Source organism: Oppia nitens, unplaced genomic scaffold (genome assembly GCF_028296485.1).
Source record: "Oppia nitens isolate AA-2021 unplaced genomic scaffold, nextdenovo-longstitch-racon4-pilon3 scaffold1_pilon_pilon_pilon, whole genome shotgun sequence".
Classification (NCBI taxonomy): domain Eukaryota; kingdom Metazoa; phylum Arthropoda; class Arachnida; order Sarcoptiformes; family Oppiidae; genus Oppia; species Oppia nitens.
Window position 1 is genome coordinate 9,423,792 of NW_026533199.1, and position 25,982 is coordinate 9,449,773.

The 25,982-nt window shown below is 25.2% G+C and overlaps 1 protein-coding gene across 1 annotated transcript in view; it reads left to right on the plus strand.

The window, feature by feature from the left end:
• Window positions 1–245: 245 nt before the first annotated feature.
• LOC128951229 (acetylcholinesterase-like) overlaps window positions 246–25,982 on the plus strand; it is a 36,327-nt gene continuing 10,590 nt past the window's right edge. The window contains exon 1 of the mRNA XM_054296478.1: window positions 246–284. The gene's annotated coding sequence lies outside the window, so the exon portion shown is untranslated. The remainder of the gene's footprint in view (window positions 285–25,982) is intronic.

A 25,982-nucleotide genomic window follows, 5' to 3' on the forward strand; every position in this document is an offset into this window, starting at 1 on the left:
TATAAAAGTTATGTGATTAAATCAATTTTAACTTTTATTTCATATTATTAGTAAATAAATAAATAAATTGTAAAAATATTATTTATATAAAAAACTAAAAATTTAATGAATTCATGAACATTCAATTATCATTTTAATTGAAGAGACAATAAATGTGTAATTTTGATATTAGTCTTTAGGCTGATTGCAAAACTAAATAAAATATTAATTATATTATAAGTATATTATACTTAACTTATAAAATCATATTATTTATCGCTTATCTGTTGAATAAAAAAAATAAGGTAAGAATATTCTGTATTTTTATAAATGTTATCTATAAATAGTATTTATTTTAATTAAAAATATTTGACATAAAAAATATATTTTGTATACAAATATTAACATGATTTTTATTAAAAAAATTTTAGTTAAACTAAAAATATTGTTTTATATAAATAAATATTAATATTTCTGTATATAACATTTTCTAATACTTAGAGGCAATTTTTAACAATTTATCTATATTTTATAATACTAATAATTTAATTTTTAATTGAAATTTATAAAAATTACTTTTATTATATAAATGTAATATAAATAAGAATTAAATGTTTAATTTTATTATTAATTTCATTAAATATTATTTTTTAAATTAATTTAACTTTAATATAATTAAATCATAAAAACGAATTAATTAACAGATTTGACAAAGATTTATACTTTAGTTTTGCTACCATTTATAATATAGTATTAAATTCGCATTAATACCATTTGATAAATTAATTCAATTATTTTTTCTAATTTGAGTGAAATTATTTGTACAATTGTAGGAAATATTTCATTTAAGATTACTAACAATATAATAAAGATTTTATGTATAAATAGTATAATATAAATACAATATCAAACAAAAACAGTAGTAACAGAAATTTCATATAAATTTTTACTTAACTTATTACCTAACACTTAGCTTATATAAAAGATTAATATTATGAAAAAGATCTGTATTATAGACTTAACAATATAAAGTATGTTTGTGTCAATATGACTAAAATAGTTAACTAAAATAAAATATATTAGTGTATTTCGATGTTTTTTAAATATTTATTATATAGTATTATATACTATTTAATAATCGATAATGTTTATTTATTTTATTATTATAAAATGATTTTTTGTTTGTTTATTTGTTATTCTCTTTTTTCTATAATACATTTGATAACATTAAAACAATGACATAGTTTTACTTTATATATTTTACATTTATATAATGACTCTTAAAATTAAAGAGTTTAGACTAAATTCTGACACTTTAATAGTGTGTATATAAAAACAAAGTATGCAATAAATTCTATTCATTTTATTAGCTTTATGTCCAAAAATATAACAAAAATATTGTTAGGATTTTAAATCTTAGACTCGTTTATTGCATACAAAGATTTGTGTCATATTTTAGTATATACAGTAAATTACAGTATATATTGATACTAATAATAAAAATAAGACTAAATTTATATCCATTTGTGTATAAACTTAATATATTTTAATATATATATATATATATATATATATATATATATATATATATATATATATATATTGGATATAATCACATTTTATTTAATTTTCAGTTTTTATAACACATACTGTATATTTTGTATTAAATACAAAAATTTATATAAAATTCAAAGAATAATCAATTTCATGTATACAACACACACTTATGTGTGTATCCTATGATATACACAGTAAACATATACACCAAATATATAACAAAAATTCTTAATATACTTAATGTATTTTGAAATAAAAATGAAACATATATTTTGTTAGTGTATATGCATATATAATATAAGTATAATATATTTATATAATAATGTACTCTTTTTATAAAAATTGAAAATTTTATATATATTATTGTTTGTATTATTGTTGTTGTTTGTGACCCAAAAAGTTTTTTCAATTCAACACTTTCTTTTTTTATTTTCTTTATATATGGTTTTATATATATAAATATATATATACTCTTTATCTCTTTACTCAATCACTTACTCACTCATTCAATAATTTTATTTTGATATCTATTGTTATAATATATTTATTGCAAATACTAAAGTTTCAGTGATCGTCACTCATTTTTTAAGAAAATAATTTTTTTCCAGACAAACAATATTTTTCAGAGATTTTATTATAAATATATATATATTTATGTAAAGTATTAAAACAGTATAAGATAAATATAACCGTTAAAAATCTTTTTAAAACTTGTGTACAATAATAGTAATCGATCTCTTATTTTGACACAAAATGTGACTTCATTTGTGTCTTTTATTTATTATAATTTATTGCAAACTTTGTTTTTTGTTTAAAAAAAGAGTTTAGCATTTTTACTATATTATTATTATATTCTCTTTTTTTCTCACTTTATTTAATTCAAATCTATAATATATTTGTTTTTTATATAAATTATATATGTATTTTATATATTAGTAAAGCTACATAAAATATTGTCTTTATTAATAGTAATGATATCGTAAATATATTTATTTTAAAATCTTGTTATGATTTCAAAAAATAAATAAAATAAAAGAATACATTTGTTTTATATGTATTATTATAATCAATAAATTTTTACTAATTTCATGTCATTTCATTTCAAATGTTTTATCAATTTTCTATTATATTAATAGTCTATATTTTTACGGTTTTAAAAATAAATTTATGTATATTTTCAAATCTGTGCCTCAAATTTAATTACTATAATCAAAGTCTCATTTAGTAGAGAGGAAAAGCCTTTCAATCAATTTTCATATCACAAAATATATGGAAATGTTTTGCTAATCATTAATTATATTTCCGCTATTTATGAGTATTAATATGATATACAAGACGAGAGAAAAGACAGACAAACATTTAGTTAAAATTATTTATGCAATCATTTTCTGGACTAAAAATCATTAAATAATTTAATTATTATTATTTATATAAAACTGATTTACTAAATAAATAAAATTAGGTTTAAATTATTTTCATTAGAATAATATTTATTAGTATTAGTATTACTGTATTAACATCCAAATAGAGATTTGCATAAATTATAAATAATTGTAAGTTAAAACTTAATCTTTTTATATGTTATATATTTTTAAATTAAATTTGCATTTAAAAAATTAAATTAACTTAAAATGATGGCCATAAATTTTTAAAAAATATATTAATGGTTGAAAAATCTCTAATGATTACTTATAAATATTCTTGTATGTTTATTGTAAATATATATATAATTCATATATATATATATATATATATATTGATAGTTCTAGTTATTATATATGTATTGCTTGTTATATTTTTTATACAAAACATGATATAAATCTTTTCTATTGTTAAATGTGTCACTGTATGAAAAAATTGAATTCAATTTATGCATTGAAAGGCAAATAACACCGAAAAAATCAAAGAATCGACAGAATATTCCTTGAAATATACATTCTGTCTCTTTTCAAATGTCTGATTGCTAGCCATACCATACATACTATACATACAGTTATGAATACAAGGTTTCAATGAGTCAGTCCTTTTGCTTAGGGCTGTACATCACATCAGTTTCTGAATAAATACAAACACATACATACAGTATATATAGTCATATATATATATATATATCTGAACACATTTTTATACAAACAACATATATCAATGCCCTCACAGCTATTGATTTTGAATACATCATTGAGTAAAAAAAGAGACATAACATTAAGATTGTAAATAAAAAATGTTTGTATGATTTTCATGTTTACTAATTTGGCATTTTTATGAAAATTTGTATTCAATCTTTACAATTGATTGCATTATATAAATCATAAACTAGACATACAGTATAATATATGAGCTTTGATTATTACTATTAGAGTATATAGTTATATAGTAATATTATTTTACATGAATATTATAATTATTATAATGTAAAAGCATTGCTAATATAAGATATTATATTTCAAGTTTTATTATTTTTATTAATTTTGATAAACATATAACAACCCATAGAGTATATAATTTTATTATATTTTGCTAATGGTCTAGAAATAATATAAAATTCAATAATGAGCGGAACATATTATACAAAATAAAATTATAATATAAAATATAAAAATTTTATGAAATATGATAAACAAACAAATGATAATAGCAAAAAAACTATAGATATAATAAATCTATCGTTTTTTAGTTAAAATATATACATTTATACTAACTATACATATTTATATGCAACAGAATAATTTCTATAACTATATTGAATTTACAATTGTGTGTATAATGCAATGCAACAGAATTTTGTTAAATTTTTTTTTTATTTTCAATGAATATTTTCTATCTTTTTTATTTAAACTCTATTACAAAGTTTTCATATTTGATTTGAAATGTCTTATTGTGCATTTGTGAATATATATATATATATATATATATATATATATAAATTTATATTACACATTATAAACTGTACAATCAAATATAAAATATATTTATACTAAATCTAATGCTAAATATTTTAAAAGCTAAAATTTTTATGCATTTTAAAAAAAATTATTGAAAGATACAAAAAATATATCTATCGATTGATAAAAGTAAAACTGAATCAGTAATGTATTTAATATATTACTTATTTTGATGGCAAACGTTAAAAGAAAATGAATGCATAGAAAAAAGTTATGTAAAAATAGTACTCTTTTTGAGTGTAATTTAAAATTAAATTTTTATTATTCTTTACAATATATAGTTCTATTTTGTGTACAATTTTTCATACTTTATATAAAGACCTTTTTTTATTAAATAGTTTTTTAGCCAGATTTGAAAAGTATAAGCAAAAATATTTGGTTATATTAAGTTTCATTGAATTAAACAGAATTTATGAGATTTATAAAAAAAATTTGAATAAAAAATTATTTAAATTTAATGCGGTTTTTGTATCATATAAAAAATATATCACAGATTTTTGAATATTTTTATTCCATATTCAAATTGATTTTTCATCATTATTTTTGCATATATAACTTTATAATATACTAATTTTTTCCAATAAAATTAAATGAATAATTTGACCATGATCTATTAATTTTTTATATGTTATATAGACATCGTAATTGTTGTTTATGTAATTATTATCAAATAAAATTTATATTAACATAGATAAGTAATACATTACAATCGGATTAATATTATATTATGTAGCGTAATATATGTTCCTATATATTCTATAATATATGAATAACACAAATAAATTATTATAGTTAAAAATAATAACTCCTGACATTAGTACGTATCTGAATTCTATATGTGCTTTAGTCTGCATTTTATTAAATTTTGAAATTTTGACTTCAGATTTGGATTAAGCATTAAAAATAAGATATGAGATCACCATTAAAATTCTCCATCTCTTCTGAAACATTGAGAAAATGGCGGCCAAAGTACAAAAAAATTTGAAATTACATTTTAAAGTATAAATTTGAATAAAGCATCAAAAATAAGATATAGAGGATTAGTATTAAAAATTTTTATATCTTTAGGAAAATATAAAAATGGCAGACAAAATACTAAAATTTTAAATTTAATGTTTAAAGCTTGATTTGAATAAAGCATCAAAAATAAATTATATGTAATTATTATACAAATTTTTATATGTTAAAGAAGATAGAAAAATGAAGGTTGAATTAATATTTTTTAGATTTAAATTAAAAATTAGAGTAAATATAATAATTTATTTTAGTTGTTTGATACCCTACATGACTATAGTTGTCTATTTTGTTATACTGAATCATTTAATACCCCACATTACTAAAGTTGAGTTTATTTTGTTATACTGATAATTTGATGTTCAACTATTTTTAACTTATTTTTATATTTATATAATACCTAATTTTATCTAGCTACTAAATTGATTGTTTGTCACCTTTAATGCAATTTCCTTTATTTGCATTATTTGTTAAATATTTTTTCGAAATATTTAAACATAAATTAGTCGATTGATTCAATTATTTTAATCACAAAATTTACTGTAAGATATTAAATAAGTCACAATGTATTCATTGAAACCTTAAATATATTTAGTTTTATATGTTATGTTATGCATTGGTAATCATCGCACACACACTTAGTGTATACCAAAAACACATACAGTTTGTCGACTTTCGCCATCAAGTGTTGCCTTTCCACTCACCCGATCCCGTGAGGACTCAAATTGAATAACAAAACACTAGTTATGTGTGCAAAGACATACAGTCATACACATAGACACAGTAAATATATAAAAATATATTATATTATACAGTATTTTTGCAATTTTTATATATTTTATGAACAAAACAAAAAAAATTGCTAAATTTATTTATATATAAATATACTATATTAGAGATATACTATAATAAGTTATATACAGTATTTAGTTTTATTTATTTCATAAGACTTGACTCTATGTAATGTTTTCCCAATTTGTTTCATTAATTTATTTTGTAATTCCTTTGAGAAATAAACATAAAATTAGTTCTGAATATTATTATTAGTGTTATTATTAAAGTTTTCTTTTATTTTTTCTATACATTAAAGAAAAGCACACAAAAAATGATATTTTCATTTATTCAATCTTTTTTGCACATTATATTTTTTAAACAAATGGATATATTTTTACAAATAAAAACTTAATCTTTTGTTTTATTTTTTTTAACAAACAAACATTTATTATTTGAAAAATTTATTTCTAACAAAAAAGTTTTAAATTAAATATGACATTAATTATGATTTTTATTACTTACATATAAAGAAAGATTTACTTATATTTTTGAATTTTTAAATATTTTTTTTGTTTGTAAAATCTTTGTGATAAATCACATTTCAAAAACACTTTCATGTATAAAAAGAAATACAATTATTTTTCTCATAACTAAAAACTATAAGAAATCACATTTTATTTAATGACATTTCTGTTTTTATATAATCCTTTGCCGGCAATAATATTATATATATATATAAATGTTATATAAATGTTATATAAAAATTTGTGTTAACTTTAAATAGTTACCAATTCTATACACTAATGGTTTTATCGTTTTTCTCTCTTCTTTCACTTCTATAATATAGAAAATAACATAAAATCATTGCTTTATTTCTTTGTAAATTTGCTTTAAATTTCTTATAATTTGGGGAAAAGATTGTTATTTTCAGAGCAAAACATTTAATTCAGGTTTTCTTTAGGGGATTTTAACTGAAAAATTGTTTTCAAATAATTTATTGATATATTATTTTGTTGTTTAGTTTGTGAAAAAATCAAGTCTAAAATGCTTTATATATATAGTTAATGTGTTGTGTTGTGTGTGTTGTTGTGATACCATAGAGTGCCCTAATATTTCTTACTAATCCTACCATATATTTCAAGTGTAAATAATATTGGAATTTAAGTAATGTTTGCATCAAAATTAAAAACATCAAAAACTTATATATATTTTCACTATTTTACAAACAAACGATTGACCGTATAGTACACACAAACTTATTTACAGTGTATACAGGAATTTAATTAAAACTATAAAACTATTTATTGAGTTTTGACATTAAATATATTACTAAATAATCAAGAAAATAAATTTTTGTTTATATCCCAATATAATTTTTATTTTAACAAAAATTAAAATAATTTTTTTAATTAGAAATATTTTATGTAAATATTTATAAAATTAAATATTAATTTAAATTAAAGTACTTAAATGTACATTATTATACATAAATTACAATTTGACTAAATTATATTGTACATAAATTGACTATAATTTTTTTAGTTAAAAATATTTTTAATGTACACAAAATATAAGGCATAAGCAAATTTATATTGATTGTTTAAATATATTTAAAAATGTATATAAATTACTTAATAAATGAAAGTAATATTGAACTAAATTTGCTAAATGAAAAAATTAAACATTCATTAAATTATTCTGTATTTATACGATTTTTTTCAATAAATTGGTTTTATTAGTGTTTTTAGACTAAAAACAATTTGTATGAACAGTAAAATGTCTACATTTACTAAAATTGCCAATCATTTGAAACCTGTATACAATTATTCCTTTCATTTATAGCATTTATTTTGGGGTCAGTCTAGTCATACTAAAAGACTTTTCACAGTCACTACTGTATTATATACTTTACTTTATTTTTCAAATAACAATATTATACTATAGTTAGTGTATTTATATGATTGTTTGTATAATAACTTAGATTATATGTTATAAAAGTAGAAATTTACAAAAATACATATACAGTATATAGTGATTACTATTATAACAATAAAATATTATATTAAGATAAAACAATTGATACAAAAACATTTGTTTTTATATAAAAAAACTTAAATTATAAATATACACTATGCTATTGATACACTCTAACTAATGTATATACAGTACAATATTATTTATTAAAATATTACCATAAAATATATTATTTTATAAATTAATATTTTATAACTAATTGTTTCACAACCTTTATTATTGTATAAATATAAGTTATAATACGATAATAAAATGTTATATATGTATTATTATACTGTATATAAATATTAGAGAAAGTGAAACAAACAAAAATATTAATTTACTGTTATTTGAGTTATGTTTGCATTATTTATGTCATCCATAATATGATGATACTGTATGTTAATAAAGTTATATAATTCATAATTTAGTGAAAGGGATATGTAATGCATGTTATTTTAATCACACATTGAGTTAAATTGAGTCGAGAGCTGCAAACATAACATTATATTTATATACAGTAAAAGTATATGATATATAATATAACAACAATAGCATTGCAACAAACTTTAAGGACATCACATTAATAATAAATATAAAGCTTTGAAATGATATTATATATGAATTATTCTCTGTCTATATATAGTATAAACCATTGCTTCTCTATCTCTCTATTGCTTCTCTCCTCTCAGTTATTGTGTAATACAATCCACAAACTAATCCATAGTTTGTATCCACAAAACTCAGGACACAACACAAAAGTGTTGACAATTGGAGCGAATAATCTTTAATTAATTCAATCGATAAGACATTTCCAGACATTGCAAACCTTTTGGCGGTGGCTTTCATTTGAACAATAAATATGAGATCTAATCTGGCATTAAAAATAGCTCTAAATATTATATACTATATATGAAGACATAAATATATATATAACAATATATATAAAGTATAATATATTACAAACAAATTCAATGGACATACTCTTATCGGATGTTTTAACTGTAAAAACAAAACATTTTTCTACTCAGCTATTAGTCATTACTGGAGACGACTTGAATTTAGTATTTGGTCACTATTTTTAATTCATAATATAATTAACAAATTTAATAGATTATAGTGCATATTATATATATAACAGTAATTTAGTGTATATAAAATATATTAACAAATAAACAACGCCTCTCAAGAATATTCTTTGCTATTAAATAAAGTACTTCTATTATATTAAGCCATGAATTCTGGTGTTTAATGAATCATTTCATTCAGGTTTCTCTCTCTCTCTCTCTCTCTCTCTCTCTCTCTCTCTCTCTCTCTCTCTCTCTTTCACTTACTATCAGCACAGATGGTTTCATGTTTTTAATAATAAAGTAAAAGTTATTTTTATTAGTGATGGCATCAAAAGTTGAATGTATTGGCTAATAGACAGTCAAAGTGTATATCATTAATGAATGGCTGACCGCTTGCATGTGTGACATACTGTGTGAAGTCATTCGGACAGTTCTCCGCACAGCACATGGAGATGGGCGGACATTCACTATATTATATACATATAATTTATATAAAACAAATAAATAATTATATAATAATAATAATAATAATAATAATAATAATAATAACAGCATAAACTATAACATAGAGTTTCTTAACCTTTTTTGTGTTTGCAAATGATTTGTATAATATATTAATATCTATATATAGTGCATATATACTGTAATACATTTCACTAACATTATATAATATTAATTTTTATGATACTAATGATTTTTATAAGAAATATCACATAAACCGAGTATTAATTCGTAAATCATTAATTATTATGCCATTAATATCACACACACACATATATATAGATTTACATATACTATTAATCAAATGAGTTAATATCTTTAAATATATTATATTTATTATAATAACTTAATTGGGAATCAATTATAAACCAAAACCTCTATCTCTATTGTTTGGGGTTTCATCAGTTCAGTATTGCATATAAATGATTTTAATATTATATATAATATGCATAAACATAGATATATGTAATTATGTAAATGGATAAAGATGAAATCTCATTTACTAATATTTTTTCCATAATACAAGTAATCAATTTTAATGAAATTTTTAGCACATTTTATATTAAATTAAATACAGTATTATATATATAACATAAACTATAAGATAAGCTCCAGAGATATTATTGAAAGAAACCATATTATATTAGTTTATAAGTCTCTATTTAACTCTCTCTCTCTCTCTCTCTCTCTCTCTCTCTCTCTCTCTCTCTCTCTCTCTCTCTCTCTCATCGCTTAAGCCTTGCGGACACATAAGTAATGACATGATTTTTTGTGCCAAACTTTTTAGTTCAGCAAAAATACAGCATTTCCTCAATATTTTTATATAAAAAAAGCAAAACGCCTTTCATATTACTAAATATATTATATATTTTCCAATAATATTACCAATATTTTTGACTCAATTTTGTTGCCAAAGATTTGCGGCCAAAAACCATAGAAAAACTCAGACTATATATTATGTGTTGTTTTGTTGTTAGTCTTTGGATAACATTTGAACACAATTTCTTTTTATTGATTTATTATAAATATAAGAGAAATATCTATTCACTTATATCTATATATTTTTATAAATATAAATATAAAAATGTGTGATAAACCAATATAACAAAAAATAAATAAATTTCAGTATTTTCTTACTTTTTATATTTTAATAAATTTTAACTTTTAGAACATAAGTGTTAAAACCATAGGAGAAGAGAAAAAATACATTTATTTTTATATAAAATATTATTAAGAATTGGATTATCTTATGTCTGGAGTGTATACACACTGTATAGCTATTGATGTCGAGGAGGGAGAGAGAGAAAGAAAGARAGAGAGAGAGAGAGAGAGAGATGAAGCATTGGTTTTGTATACTATATATAAAAAATGATAGGAAAAGATAATTTGGTTTACTTTTTATGCGATAAGAGTGTATAGTATAGACATTGTATAGTATAGTATAGTGTAATGTTATGTTGTGTTGTCAGTGTATTTATGTCTTACTGTGTTTGTGTCGGCAATCATTTTGTTATATAATATACAATATTGAAGCCAAATATAGTGCACAACATATTGTAAATCAAGTTGTTTACAATATCTATTGTATAATATCATATACTTTACACACACAAACTTTATGCAAATACACTTCAAATTTTGTTTTTCTCTTATATTAAATTATATGTTTTCTGAGTTTTACAGCATCTTTTCAACAGTCAGTTTCTTACTTTTATGTTTTGTATTATTCATTTATATACAATATATTCTGTAATTTTTTTTCTCGAGAATATTCTGTATTTTATTGGTCTTTTAGTATTTATGGTATATATATAAACAATAGTGAGTTAGGCGTGAATTCATTAAAATATAATTGTAAAACATTAATCATAATTAATGTAAATTTTAGGCGCATATTTCTGATGGTAGTATTTAATAGATATTAATTACATTTAATGTGAATTATTTAGAGATTCTACATTATATTCTACTGTTTATGTGATAGTAAATCGACAAATATTTTATGTGCAAATAGTATTGTTGCGCCTAATTTTTATTTATAATAAAAATGTATAATAAATATAAAGGACTGAGAAAACTAAAATACATATGATATTACATAATAACGTCCCATGTATTGTGAATTATTTGAGACCAAAAAATTGCAAACAATTTCAAAAGCATCTTTCGTTTGATGAGAAATAGCCTTTTGGCTAAATAACTATAAGATTAGATGCAAAGCATTACAAAACTTATGGCTAATGTACTGTAGTCTCAAACATAAGACTCAAATAAGTGAAGCACTCATTATAATCACATTTCAAGTCAGCTTATTGTGTGTGTGTTGTCATACATATACTGTACAACACAACAACACATTCAAGTAGTATAACAACATTGTGTATGAAATGGTAACACAAAAGCAAAGTGTGTGTCAAAACATTAGTCAGTCATTAAAGTTGTGAGTCTTTTACATTGACTTTCACTTGTTATAACTTCTTATAAGTTTAACACTAAATACTGAATATACAGTTTTTTAAACAAATTTGTTTGTTTGTATACATAAAAAAAGTAAATTTAGTTTATTATATTATTATTATTACATTGACTCAACTATTGACAAGAAATACTTAAAAGAGTTTTTCAAACACTACTTACAAAATATCCCAACACTTGGTCTTCATTAATCCAAAGCATGTATAAAAACATTGGTAGAAAACGCTTATATTTGTTGCGATTTATATATACCGGTATATATATATATATATTGTCAAAAAAGGATAGTTGTTTTTTGAGTGTCGAAGCAATTTCTGAAATATGTTGCTAACAGTAGTTATTTGTCACTTAAATTATAGATTGATTGCACACACACACACACACACACACACACACACACACACACACACACACACACACAGATAGTATACTGATATATGAAAGTGAGGGCGCTGTATACTAACAACGTGTTATAAAATTGAGCTCTCGAATAATTACTTTAATTAACCCGATTTAAGCACCGCCGAACATACGGTGGGTGAACAGTGACAGTTACACTGATCACAAAAGTGAGGTGACATCACAATAAAAATGGCACCAAAAAAGGTGACAAACAAAAATGTAATTAATTCAACTGAAGAGGACGACGAGGTGAATAGCGACGAAGATTATTTTAACATCCTTGAGGAAACAATCGATGAATCCACAACTACTCCTCGCGACACAACAAAAAAGAGGAGAATCCCCTCAGATGAAATGATTGCCATTGAGGAATTTCAAAGTCAGATACTGATGGCCTGCATCGGAGCCGAAAAGATCATACAAAACATTAGAAAATTGGCCGATAAACCAGAGACAGCAAGCACTGCAAAAACGAAAGTAGATTTTAAAACACAACTCAAGGAAGACCTCCTACCGGCTCTCGGTAAATACATCGTGGAGGTCAAGACGGCCAACACCGGTATGAAGATATTTGGCCAATATGTCAACAAAGCCATAAACAAAGAAAAGAAAACATATAATGAGATGAGAAATATGATTCAAAGTCAAAAACACGTACAGAACAGAATAGAGGAAATACAACAGACAACCAAATCCTTCGCCACAGTAGTAAAGGAAGGGAACAAAGGGAATGGAAATCTACAAAATTTTAAAAGACCAAACAATACAATGAGGACCTCAAACCTATTTGCCGCAATAATAAAATCCAAGAAAGAGAAGATACACATAAAGAAATAATAAAGAAGGTGAGGAGTACTATAGATAGCGGTCAACTTAAGAATGGTATGCACAACATGGCAAACCTCAGTAACAACACCATAAGAATTGAACTCAGAACTGAGGAAGAAAGGAACGAACTAATTAACACCCTAAAATCAAATGAGGACCTCAAGGCGGAACTACCGAAGAAGAAGAAACCGAGGATTACGATAAAGGGACTGATGGGAGATGTGACTGAAGAAGAACTAACAAAAGAAATGTATGAAAATCATAGTGAAATAAACACAAACTTTGATGAAAAAGGATTCAGAGATGCCTTCAAAATAACTTATACAAAACAAGACAAAAGCGAAACATTTAAAGACATAACACTAGAATGCAACCCAGAACTCTTTAAGGAAATTAAACTGCTGGAGGGTTTTAAAATTCTACATCAAAATCTACCATTTGAACTGAAAATACACTTCACGCAATGCTGGAACTGCTTAGGTTTTGGCCATATACACAAAAAATGCACTCAACAAACAAGATGTGCTCACTGTGGAGGAGAACATAAAAGTTCCTCATGCGAACACAGGCTTAGTATAAAACAAAAGAATTGCTATAATTGCTCAACGGCCAACAAGAAATACAACACGAATATCAACGCACAACACGGTGCCAACTCGTTTGAATGTCCGCAAATCATCAGAATACAAACAAAAATATATAACTCAATTGATTATGGATCCCACTAACGGAAAAGTAGTTAAGATTATACAAATAAATTTAGCAAAATGTAGAAACGCGATGAACGAGTTGATAGAGGAAGGACTAATGAAATTCGACATTGCATTAATAAGTGAACCGTATACCGGAGCAAAAGGATATGTGGCAAACTATAAAAACTGTAGAGTTATACAAAATAAATCTGACGAAGTGGTTAAAGCTGCTATAATAGTATTCAATAAAAATATAAAAGTATTACAGATAACCCAATGTTCAAACTCAAATATAGTAGTGGTTGATCTACCAAATGTTAAACCCAAAATTAGACTATGCTCAATATATAATGAACCACAAAAAGACATTACACCATTGATAGAAATGATCAACAGTGCCTCAAAGAATAAAAACATAGTCATAGGCGGGGATTTTAATGCCAAACACTATTTTTGGACTGGAAAACACAACAGTGATAATAATGGACACAAAATAATGAATATGTGTATAATTAACAACTTAGATGTTATGAACAAAGACAACCAACCAACATTCGACACAATAAGAGGAGACCGTATACTCACCTCCATCATAGATCTAACAATTGCAAGTGAGCGTATATGGGATAATATAACAGACTGGCACACGAATAAAGATCTAATTATTAATAGTGATCACAACTCAATATGCTTTGAAATCACTGGACAAGAAATTCTACCAACACCAAATGAAACAACATTTAAATACCAATCAAATAAGGCGGACTGGGATCTATTTACTCTCTCGTGTAAGGATGAAATGCAGAAGCACAATATAAAATCCTCAACAATAAACAATATAATAGACAAATCCTCAATAGATAATGTTGTGGAAAAACTTACAAGTTGTATACAAACTGCATGTAATAAATCAATACCATTGAGGAAAGGGGGTAATAAATTCTGTCCATGGAAGAACAAAAAGATTGACGAACTAAAGAAAAAAGTTGCCAAATATCATAGAAAACTTAATAACATAAGAAAAATCAATGCAATCCGAAGGGTTAATAATATAGAGGAAATTGACATTAATCAGGAATTAGTCGAAAAACTCCTTAAATATAAAAACGAATACAAAGAAGCAATGAGTGAGTCATCTCTTAAAAGTTGGAAAGAATACCTTGAAAAACAAGGTAAAGATGATGTCTGGAAAAATGCCTACAGGATTATTAAGGACGCCCCAAATATGAAAATCAATAAGACAATTAAAATAAATAATTTATTCACTGAGGACACAAGAGACACAGGGAAAGCCATACTAAACCATTTCTTTCCGAGCAAATCACACGAAACTGATGAGGAAGCTGATCTTGAAATTAGAAACGGCTTAGGCTATTGCGATCCATTATTCAGCAAAGAAGAAATATATGAAACAATAAAACCTCTAAACAAAAACAAAGCCCCAGGGAATGATGGAATCACATCAGATATAATCAAAAAATTCCACTATGAATTTCCTGATATACTAGAATCAATTTACAATAAGTGTCTTAAAATAGGATATTTTCCAAAAATATGGAAGTCAGCTAATGTAAAAATTATACCCAAAGGGGGAGATAAAGATCTGGGGATCAAATCTTTTAGACCCATAGGTCTACTAAATATTATGGGGAAGTGCCTCGAATCACTTGTGGTCAAAAGAATAATATGGGACTATAAAAAACACAATAAACTATCAGTCAATCAGTTTGGGTTTACCCCACAAACGTCAACTACTGATGCCATCAGATATCTACTCGGAAACATAAACAAAGCCAAAGCAAAGAGGAAAAAAGTAATAGCCATATCATTAGATATTAAAGGAGCTTTTGACAATGCACAATGGAATCTAATATTAAGAGGAATAAGAAACAGAGGGATTGGAGAAAACACACTCGAACTCATTAAATCATATTTTAAAGACAGAGAAGTATTAATAAATTTTGAAGGAGAAATATCCAAAAAAGGAGTCGAAATGGGGTGTGTTCAAGGTTCAGTAGCGGGACCGATCTTTTGGAATATACTAATTGATGATCTACTGAAAATACAACTTCCTCAAGGATTCCAACTTCAAGCATTCGCCGACGACATCATATTAACCCACATATATAACAAAACAACTAATCCCAAGTCTAAAATAGAGGATGTCCTCAATAGAATACAGCATTGGGGAGACAAAAGTAAATTAACCTTTGGTCCGGAAAAGACTCAAGCAATCTCATTCTCAAGGAAAATCCCAGACTATACCATTAATATGGGAAATCAAACTCTAAAATGGAATGAAAAAATTAAATATTTAGGGATTATAATTGACAGAGAACTTAGATTCACTCCACATGTAAAATTCGCAATGCAAAAATGCTTAAATATATACAGAAATATGTGTAAAATAGCCAGACCTACATATGGACTGTCATCAGAAGTAATCGACATAATGTACCGGCAAGTTATTGAACCTACACTAACATATGGATGCGAGATATGGTATAAAGCCCTGAAGAGGAAATACATTGTTAAAAACCTCTTAAGTCTCCAAAGAGCATTTGCAATAAAAAGTATCAGAGGATTTCACACAATCTCAACAATGACTGCCATATCACTTGCAAACTTCATACCCATCGATCTTAAGATAAAAGAGTTAAAAGAAATACAAAATACTAAGAGAACCGGCAGCATTATTGAGGACAACAACATGATTACTACATCAATACAACAGAGAATAGACTTCAGGAAACTTCCCCATCCAAAATGGAGATTTACAGATTACATACACTCTAATGATAACAATATAAACATAAATATTATCTATATATATGTCACAAAAATTAAAGGAATAGAGACAAGAGGAGCATATATCAACAACAACCTAATAGGTAATGGCAGAAAATTCAAATTTAAGGAGGGGATTAGTATATTCCAATCTGAACTTCTAATAATATATGAGGCAATTAATGACATCAAAGCTGAAATGAATAGAAGAGTACAAATCAATACAACGAATAAAGCGATTAAGAATGCTATATACCAAAGAAACTCGACTAATCCATTGGTTTTCAATATACATGAGGTCTCGCTGAATAAAAAATTAAAAATTCAAATAAAACTACTCGATAACACATATCATCAAAGAGAACTAACATCAATCAAAGAATTCACACTAGAGGAAGCGGAGACTGAAAATATTCAAAGATTAGACACAAAGTTACCGCTAAACTACGCAAAAAATCTATTGAGGAGAACCACAATAAAGGAATGGAACCAAAGATATATCTCATCTACTACAGGAAAACTTACGAGAATGTTTATTCCAAATATAATGATGTTAATCAAGCATAAAAAAGTAATGACTAAATATAAAACCTTCCAGATTACTCAAATGTTAACTGGACACGCCAGGACATTCCAATATTTTAATAGATTCAGAATTACCAGAGGAAGATCCTGTCCTTGTAATATACTAGAAGAACAAAGCATTGAACATATACTAAGCTATTGCGATAAATTCTCGGATATAAGAGAGGAAATGCTCACTCTATTGTTACCAATGGGACTAGAAATAATGGAATTCAACAAAATAATCGAAAAAAATGAAATTATAGGAAAATATTTCGAAAATATCACGAAATTCATAGACAGACTCACTGAAGTCAATGATCTGTAAAATGATATTGATATTGAAAATGAAATTATTTAAAAACGAAAACTGATTGTTTACTTAACGGACAGCAACGTAGTATCTGCTTACCACTGCAGATAATAGTAATATTCAAAAATTAAGAGTTATGTCATACCCCCCCAGCAACTACCCCTCTTACCTAAGAAATAGACAATTTTTAGGAAAAATCATGAGATTTAAACTCATCAGTCACGTAATACTGCCAGTATGGACAACAACAAAATTAATGATAATAATAAGTGTATTAATTGTAATAAAACAAACTGTAATGTTGTTGAGGCAAAGTGTGGATTTGTGAGTAAAAGGTGCATAATTGTAAAACACCTCAATAAGTGCTATGAATGTAATAATAATTTGTGCAACAATTGTCAAAAGTGTCAAAAAATTAAATACCAATAAACATAAAGTACGCAACTATTAGATCAAATAATTAGTAAACATTTATGTAAGCCATTACACTCTACTATAATTAACTACACTAATATTTAGGCGCCAACTCATGTAATGATTACATTACGATAACACTTAAGCAACAATAACTAAACTCAATACTGTCATTGTTGTGTCGCCATAATTGTCTTAAATAGTATTCAACTAATCACTAAAGTGTCCAAATTGTGATCACAATGGGTCCAAAAAGAGCAAAAAGCTCTAGTAGTGCAATACCGCCACCAATGAAGAGGACTACAAGAAGCATCGGAGCGATCAGCACCACAGAGATAACAAGTAATCAAAATGAGGTAATGGCCGCAATGGAGATCAATCGGAGACCAGTTCCCATATGGACAGCAGGGATGAGGAAATGCACAACAAACAGTCCATCATTTAGTGAGTACTTGGAATCATTCGATCGCACGGCTCGTGAGGCGAAAGCATTCAACGACTATAATGTCAACACAAGGGAGATATGGTTGGGAATCAATGAACAAACTCCGACTAAAATGTACCAACAATTGGAAGACAATAATCAAAACACGAAGACATATGGAATCTACTCACAGCCCAACACCGCGAGACAAATGGTTAGCAAAGACAACCCAAAATTATTTGAGGAAAATAACTCACCTGACATAAGAGGACCGGTACCCTACAATGTTCTGGTAAATAACAAGGCAAACCCGGCTTACATCTACCAACTCCTGAAGAAATATGATGACATAATCACACACTTCACAAAGACGTATGATTTAATGAAAGAACACATTGAGGAAATGGATAAGGACTTGAAGAACGTCACAGACCTTAAGAAAATACTATATGATAATAGAGTCATTGAGGAAAGGGATATGGAAATGAGGGACCAGAACCATAGAGATATCAAAGATAACGCGGAGGACATCTTGCCTGAGGTTAAAGAAAAAGGAAATACAGAGAAAATGGAGGATATACTAATGAAAGGGGAATCTGCACGCTGCAGAGGAAAAATATTGGACGAGGATATGACTCCCCGCAAGTGTACGTTTTTCGACAAAAACACCAAAAACTTTGGCAGACACTGGAACCAATTCCACAGAGGAGAGGACTGGAACGGAGGACCATACAACAAGTCCTCAAGCTGGAAGAAACAGACCCTTTCAGAGGAGAAGAAAGAGGAATACAAAATACGCTTTGAGGAACTAAAAGAAATCTTCAATGAAAGAGAGAAGAGGAAACGTCTGGGAGTCGTCAATAAATACTGATCTCATCGAAAACATATCCAAATTGCAATAAATACCGGATGACGATCCCATAAATACTGCCTTATAGTCGATAAATATGTTATTTCAATATTAGATTATTTTATTTTGTTGTTTACCTCATCTTAAATTACCAAAGATTTTTCTTTTATTATTTTAATTCACAGTTTTTATCATTTCTTTTATTCTTCCTTTTACAAAATTATTTTATTATATCTAAAATTTTTACCATATTGTTTTTATAAAACTCTAATATTCTACTCAAAGAGGAAACTGAGGAAAAATCTTTTCCTCTTTTCCTAAAAAATTATTATTTAAATGAATGGAGAAGAGTCATTCCTCCATATAACGGTGTATATCTAAAAATTTTAATCATCATTTGTTACCCCATGTATTAAATATAAAATTTCTATTTTGAATAAAATATTACTATTTTTAAGAAAAAAAAAAAAAAAAAAAAAAAAAAAAAAAAACACACACACACACACAAACACAGTCATACAACAAACAAAAACCAGCCAAACGGCGACACAGTTTTTTTTATTAAATAAAGAGTGAGAAAAAAAATATTTTTATCAATAATTTTCAAATTGCAATCAACAAATTGAATTGCAATAAATATAATATATATATAATCGCAAACAAAACAAATGACACTTTATTTTCATTACGATTTTCAGTTTATAGCTTCTAAATGTGATGTTATTTAATAATTTAAGTCCCGTATAAAATGTTTTGTATGTGATTTCTTAGGTTTTAGTAATTTTTAGCCCAACTTAATACTCTATCTATAAGTTGATAGCAAATATTATACTCGAGTTATTATTATAATAATGCGACAATAAACTATAGTTTAGTACTTTTTTGTTTGTGATACTAGAAATCATAGACAGTTTTTTTTGTTAAAATATAAGTCTAAACAACAAATAAAGCAATTCATAAATCTTAATAAAGAAACTCTTGATTAGAAATTTGGCTTTTGTTTTCACTTTATTTATTATATAATTTATATACAGTATATAGTATAAGCTTAAATCATATATTGTATGGATAAGTTATATAACATATCTATTGTTTTCTATTATAATAAGAATTGACACAAATTTCTTGACTGACATTCAATAATAAAAGTATAGATAGAAAGAGAAAGAGAGAGAGAGAGAGAGAGAGAGAGAGAGAGAGAGAGAGAAAGAAAGAAAGAAAGAAAGAAAGAGAGAGAGAGAGAGAGAGAGAGAGAGAGAGAGAGAGATATTCAAAAGGCTTTGTGAGAGATATCATTGAAGAACAAGAAAAATAAAAGCCTTTCTCTTTATATTTGACAATATCGTTACGATTCTTATGATGTAATAAATGGCACCAAATTGTGTGCAGACATTATATCATACGAAGAAAATAATAATACATAAAAATATAAGAAAATATAATATCAGAAAACTATTGCCTCTTTTTTGTCACTTATATACAGTATATATATAATCAATAAATAATTTCCGCGCAAATTATATATAATTTTTTACTCTGTGTGTGTATTGCACCACTAATTTTGTTATAGTGTTAATATACACTGTATATAAATAATAAAAAATATTTGATAGATTGATATAAGTTATATATACAAACAATAAAAAATTATAGTTCCATATAATGATAATTGAAATGATGGCCATCTCCTGTATCACCGCCTCATTACCGCCTTTCCCAAAGACATAGCATTTATGATAAATGATTGGATTCCAGATTTTTGTTTGAATTAGCTCTCAATTTATGTTCCCTCTGTTTTAGTATAAAATTCATATATTTTTAGTTTAGTTACTAAAATATCTTTTTTAATATAGTATTAAACTAAACTACTTTTCTATCAACTAAACAGTGGTTTTTCGAGAGTCTATCACTCGATGGTATTAAATGACTGTAAGAGAGTTGTGGGTAATAGAGATAATATTGGCATTTGTAGAGAACCGATACCATAATACACCCGACACTTGCATGAATGGGAATGAATACCAAAAGTGAATGAGCCATCAGATTGTATTAGATTCATGATTCTTGAATTCTCGCACTTATTTTATGTCAATAACCCTCTCTATCACACACACACACACATACATACATACAAACACATATACACACACACATACACAAACACACACACACACACACACACACATACACAAACACACACACACACACACACATACACAAACACACACACACACACACAWACACACACACACACATACACAAACACACACACACACACACATACACAAACACACACACACACACACAAACACACACACACACATACACAAACACACACACACACACACACACACACACAMACACACACACACACACACATACACAMACACACAYACACAMACACACCATTCAGCACATTTATCTTTTTTACTAGATTTTATTGAACTGAAACTCAATTATAATATATATGGTATATACCATTTGATCACAAGTACACGGATCAGATGAACAAAAAAATAGTAAGAGATCTAATACGGACATCAAATAAGAGACTCAAAGACTACTATTGTTTGACAGCCATAGCGTTCATCTCTTATAGCAAATCGTTAAGAATTGAGTCCAAGAATCCCATCAACACTTCTAAAGGATTACTTATATAACACGCCTTTCCTATGGATTGTCTATATATTATAGACACCAATAGGGAAACTAATAGCTAACACACCAGTAAAGCAAATGCCTTATAACTGTCTGACAAATAACTCTCACTCTTTCCTCTCTTTGTGTTTTCTCATGAAAACATATTTCACAAGTAATCCATTTGTGTATTTAAATCATAAAAGCTGTGCTAACATAATGGCTAAAACAGTCATTAAACATAGCATAGCCTACAGTTCTGTAATATACAATCAAACAAAAGTCATGTGTGCTTAACAACAATAACACAAACTAACAAATAAAATGTTTATTTTAATAGCCTATACATTATATTCAAGAATTAAATTTTGTTTGTTTTTCTCACACAGAATCCAGAATATAATTCTAGAGAAAAATACAGAGAGAGAAAGAGAGAGAGAGAGAGAGTTATATATAATAAGATAATATATATATAATAAATAATAATAATAATATTGACATTAAAATTGAGATTTAGTGGAAAACATAGACATCGTATGTTTATAATGCAGTAATTTACTAAAAATTTACAATACAATGTGTCTATACTTTCTGTTTTTTTTGCAATTTATTTTGTGTCGATCTATGGTTTGCACCAAAAACAACACAACAAAAGACACAGAAGTTGTCGTAAAATCCATTCACCAAAATAATGGTTGTGTCGATAATAGTAATAGTAAACCAACAAAAAAACGTACTCTAAAATCAATAATTTATGGGTTTTTGTCAATAAACTGGCAAATAGTTTATTAAAAAAAACTATAATTATATTATCTATGGTTAAAATTGCTTTTATAGCTTATAATTGCTTGTTATAGGCAACTAATTAAAAAAAATTATTTAAAAATTCTATAATTCATTTAATAGATAGCAAAAATTGTATTAAATTCAATATAAAAATAAAACACCATTTTATTTTTAAATATTCAAATAATAAAACATTTTTGTTGTTGTTTATAAAATAAAAAAAAATTTTAATTTAATAATGAGTTAAAGATATATTTAACCGCAACAATAAATACAAAATAATGTCTGTTATTATCGATTAAATTATAATATAGATTCTCTCTCTCTCTTTCTCTCTCTCTCTCTCTCTCTCTCTCTCTCTCTCTCTCTCTCTCTCTCTCTCTCTCTCTCTCTCTCTCTCTCTCTCTTTAATTATTATTTTTCTATTTATCTCTTATTCTCTATGTCTCTAAAAGCTTGTAATAACGGATGCTTTTTCTACCAAAATATTAATTCAATTAAAAAGCTGTCCCTATATTTACTATTAAGACAACAAATAAAGAGAAAACTGATCGAAATGGCATTAATAAGAAAACTATCGCTAATGTCGTCTCTTATTTATATATATATATATACAGTATATTAAAAATATAGGACTTCGGGACTCAATATTACAACTATTTTTATCTCTATTATTTTGATTTCCTTCGAAAAACATTTATATAAATAAAAACTCAATATATAAATGTGTTGTCACAGACATATAACTTATATATATATCAATATATATATATATATATATATATATGTAGACTGTTTGTTATATTTTTGTTTGAGTGCAATAATATTTGAGATGTGAAATACTCACTGAAATATTTACCTTATTTTTCTCGTTTCTCCTCTCAATTCTTAAGAGAGAGAGAGAGAGAGAGAGAGAGAGAGAGAGAGAGAGAGAGAGAGAGACGTTTCAATAACTTATAGAAAGTTTGTTAAAATGTGACTTTAAAAATGTCACCAATTTTTTATATCGCATATAAATCTTATAAATAATATATGAAATAGATTTTAAAGACTATTTTTAGTGAGGATATAAAATGTTTTTCTTTACTGTGTTTGTCGTTCAAGTGATCAAAAAATGATTTTTTAGTGCACTTATTGTAAATTTTTATATTATATGATATGATGTTATTGTTATGATTATATGATATTTCCAGTATTGCAAGTGTTGTTATAATGAGTTTGTATGACTTTACGACTTTCATCTCATTTTTGTTGCATTGTGTGAAAGTCATAGGCTTTGGTCGCTTCAATGGTGACAAATTGGCCTCAAAATGGCATAACATTTGTTATGGCATTGCTTCTGGAGATTGCAGTCAATTACCGATGCATTACTAACATGTAAATAATTGGCAGACAATAGTCATATTTAAATGCTATACAATTGTATATATATATATAAATTATATAAATACTAATTATATAATTCTGTTTTAATTATTGAAAAACAAAACAAAAAAAGATATACAACTAATAGTTTGTATTAAACATTTAATTGCAAACTAAATGCTTTCAATCTATTATTTTTAATAAATACGAGTTAAATACAATTTATAAATTAACATATTAACAAAATTATATAGATTAAAACTGGTAATTAAATATAATTATATTGCATTTACAGTTAGTGTTGGCAAAAAAGAGAAATTTATAAAATAATAGAGAAATTTCTAGAAAGTTTCTAAAAGAAATTTCTATTTATGGGATCCCCATGGTTAGTTTTGTTTTCTCGATATTTGTTATCTTTAACATTGTTTTTATAAGTAATATTTAAATGTTATTATTAGAATTTTAATTATTAATTAAAGTAAAAAATTAATTTATTTAATTATATTAGACTATGGTATAATAAAATGGTGAATAAAATTTTACAAAACATTATTATTAAATAATTATAATTATTTATATATCTATCCCATTTGTATATTAGTATTATACAGTAATCTATATTAATATGTAGTCTCATTAATATATTTATAGTTTTACAATATCTATAGATATGGGGATCCCATAGTATAACAAAAAAGTTAAATTTCTATAGAAATTTATTACTGAGAAACTTTCTAGAAACTTTCTCAGGGAAATTTATTAGAAACTTTCTATTTGCCCATCTCTATTTACAGTACACATACAATACGATACATATATAAATACGTCCAACAATTTAAAATATTGAATGACAAATATCTGGTATATGATTAATATATTTTTTAAAATTAGTTTTTAGAAATAAATTTTTAAACCAATTTTTTAATAATTTTGGTTTCAAGAATTTCATTTAAAACTTGAAAAATATTTTTATATATTTGAAAGTTTAGTATTATTAAAAAAATAAAGAGAAATAATATCAAAAATTGAGAAAATAAATAATGAATTGTTTCAAAAAATAAGATGAAAATTACATTTTTTGGCTATTTTTCAAAATATTTTTTAATAAAACTACATTTTCTCGGACTTAAAAATTCCTATAATATAGACTATATGTCAAACATTTTTTTCATACGAACCGTTGATTTAAACCGTTGATAACCAAAGATTTGTTGAGCAAAAAAATCATTCATTGGTTTTATTTTGCTATAATTTGTCATCAAAACAAATAAAAATTCAAGTCTATTGTCAAAAAAATTTATTTAAAAATATATATTAAATTTTTTAAAACGATTATTATTTTTAAGGGACAAAAAACTCATTTTTTATATGTGAATCATTTTTAAACAACACTAATAATAAATCGATAAAATTGATATTATTTTCTAACATTTTTTCTCACTATTTCAACAAAATAAGATTTAGCCAATAAATCCATAACTATGTGTTTAAATATGATTTTTATATCAATGTTTCATTTATTTTATCTTTTTCTCATTTATTATATAATTTAATAAAAACAATTACCAAATAAAAAAATAAAGTTTAATGTTTAG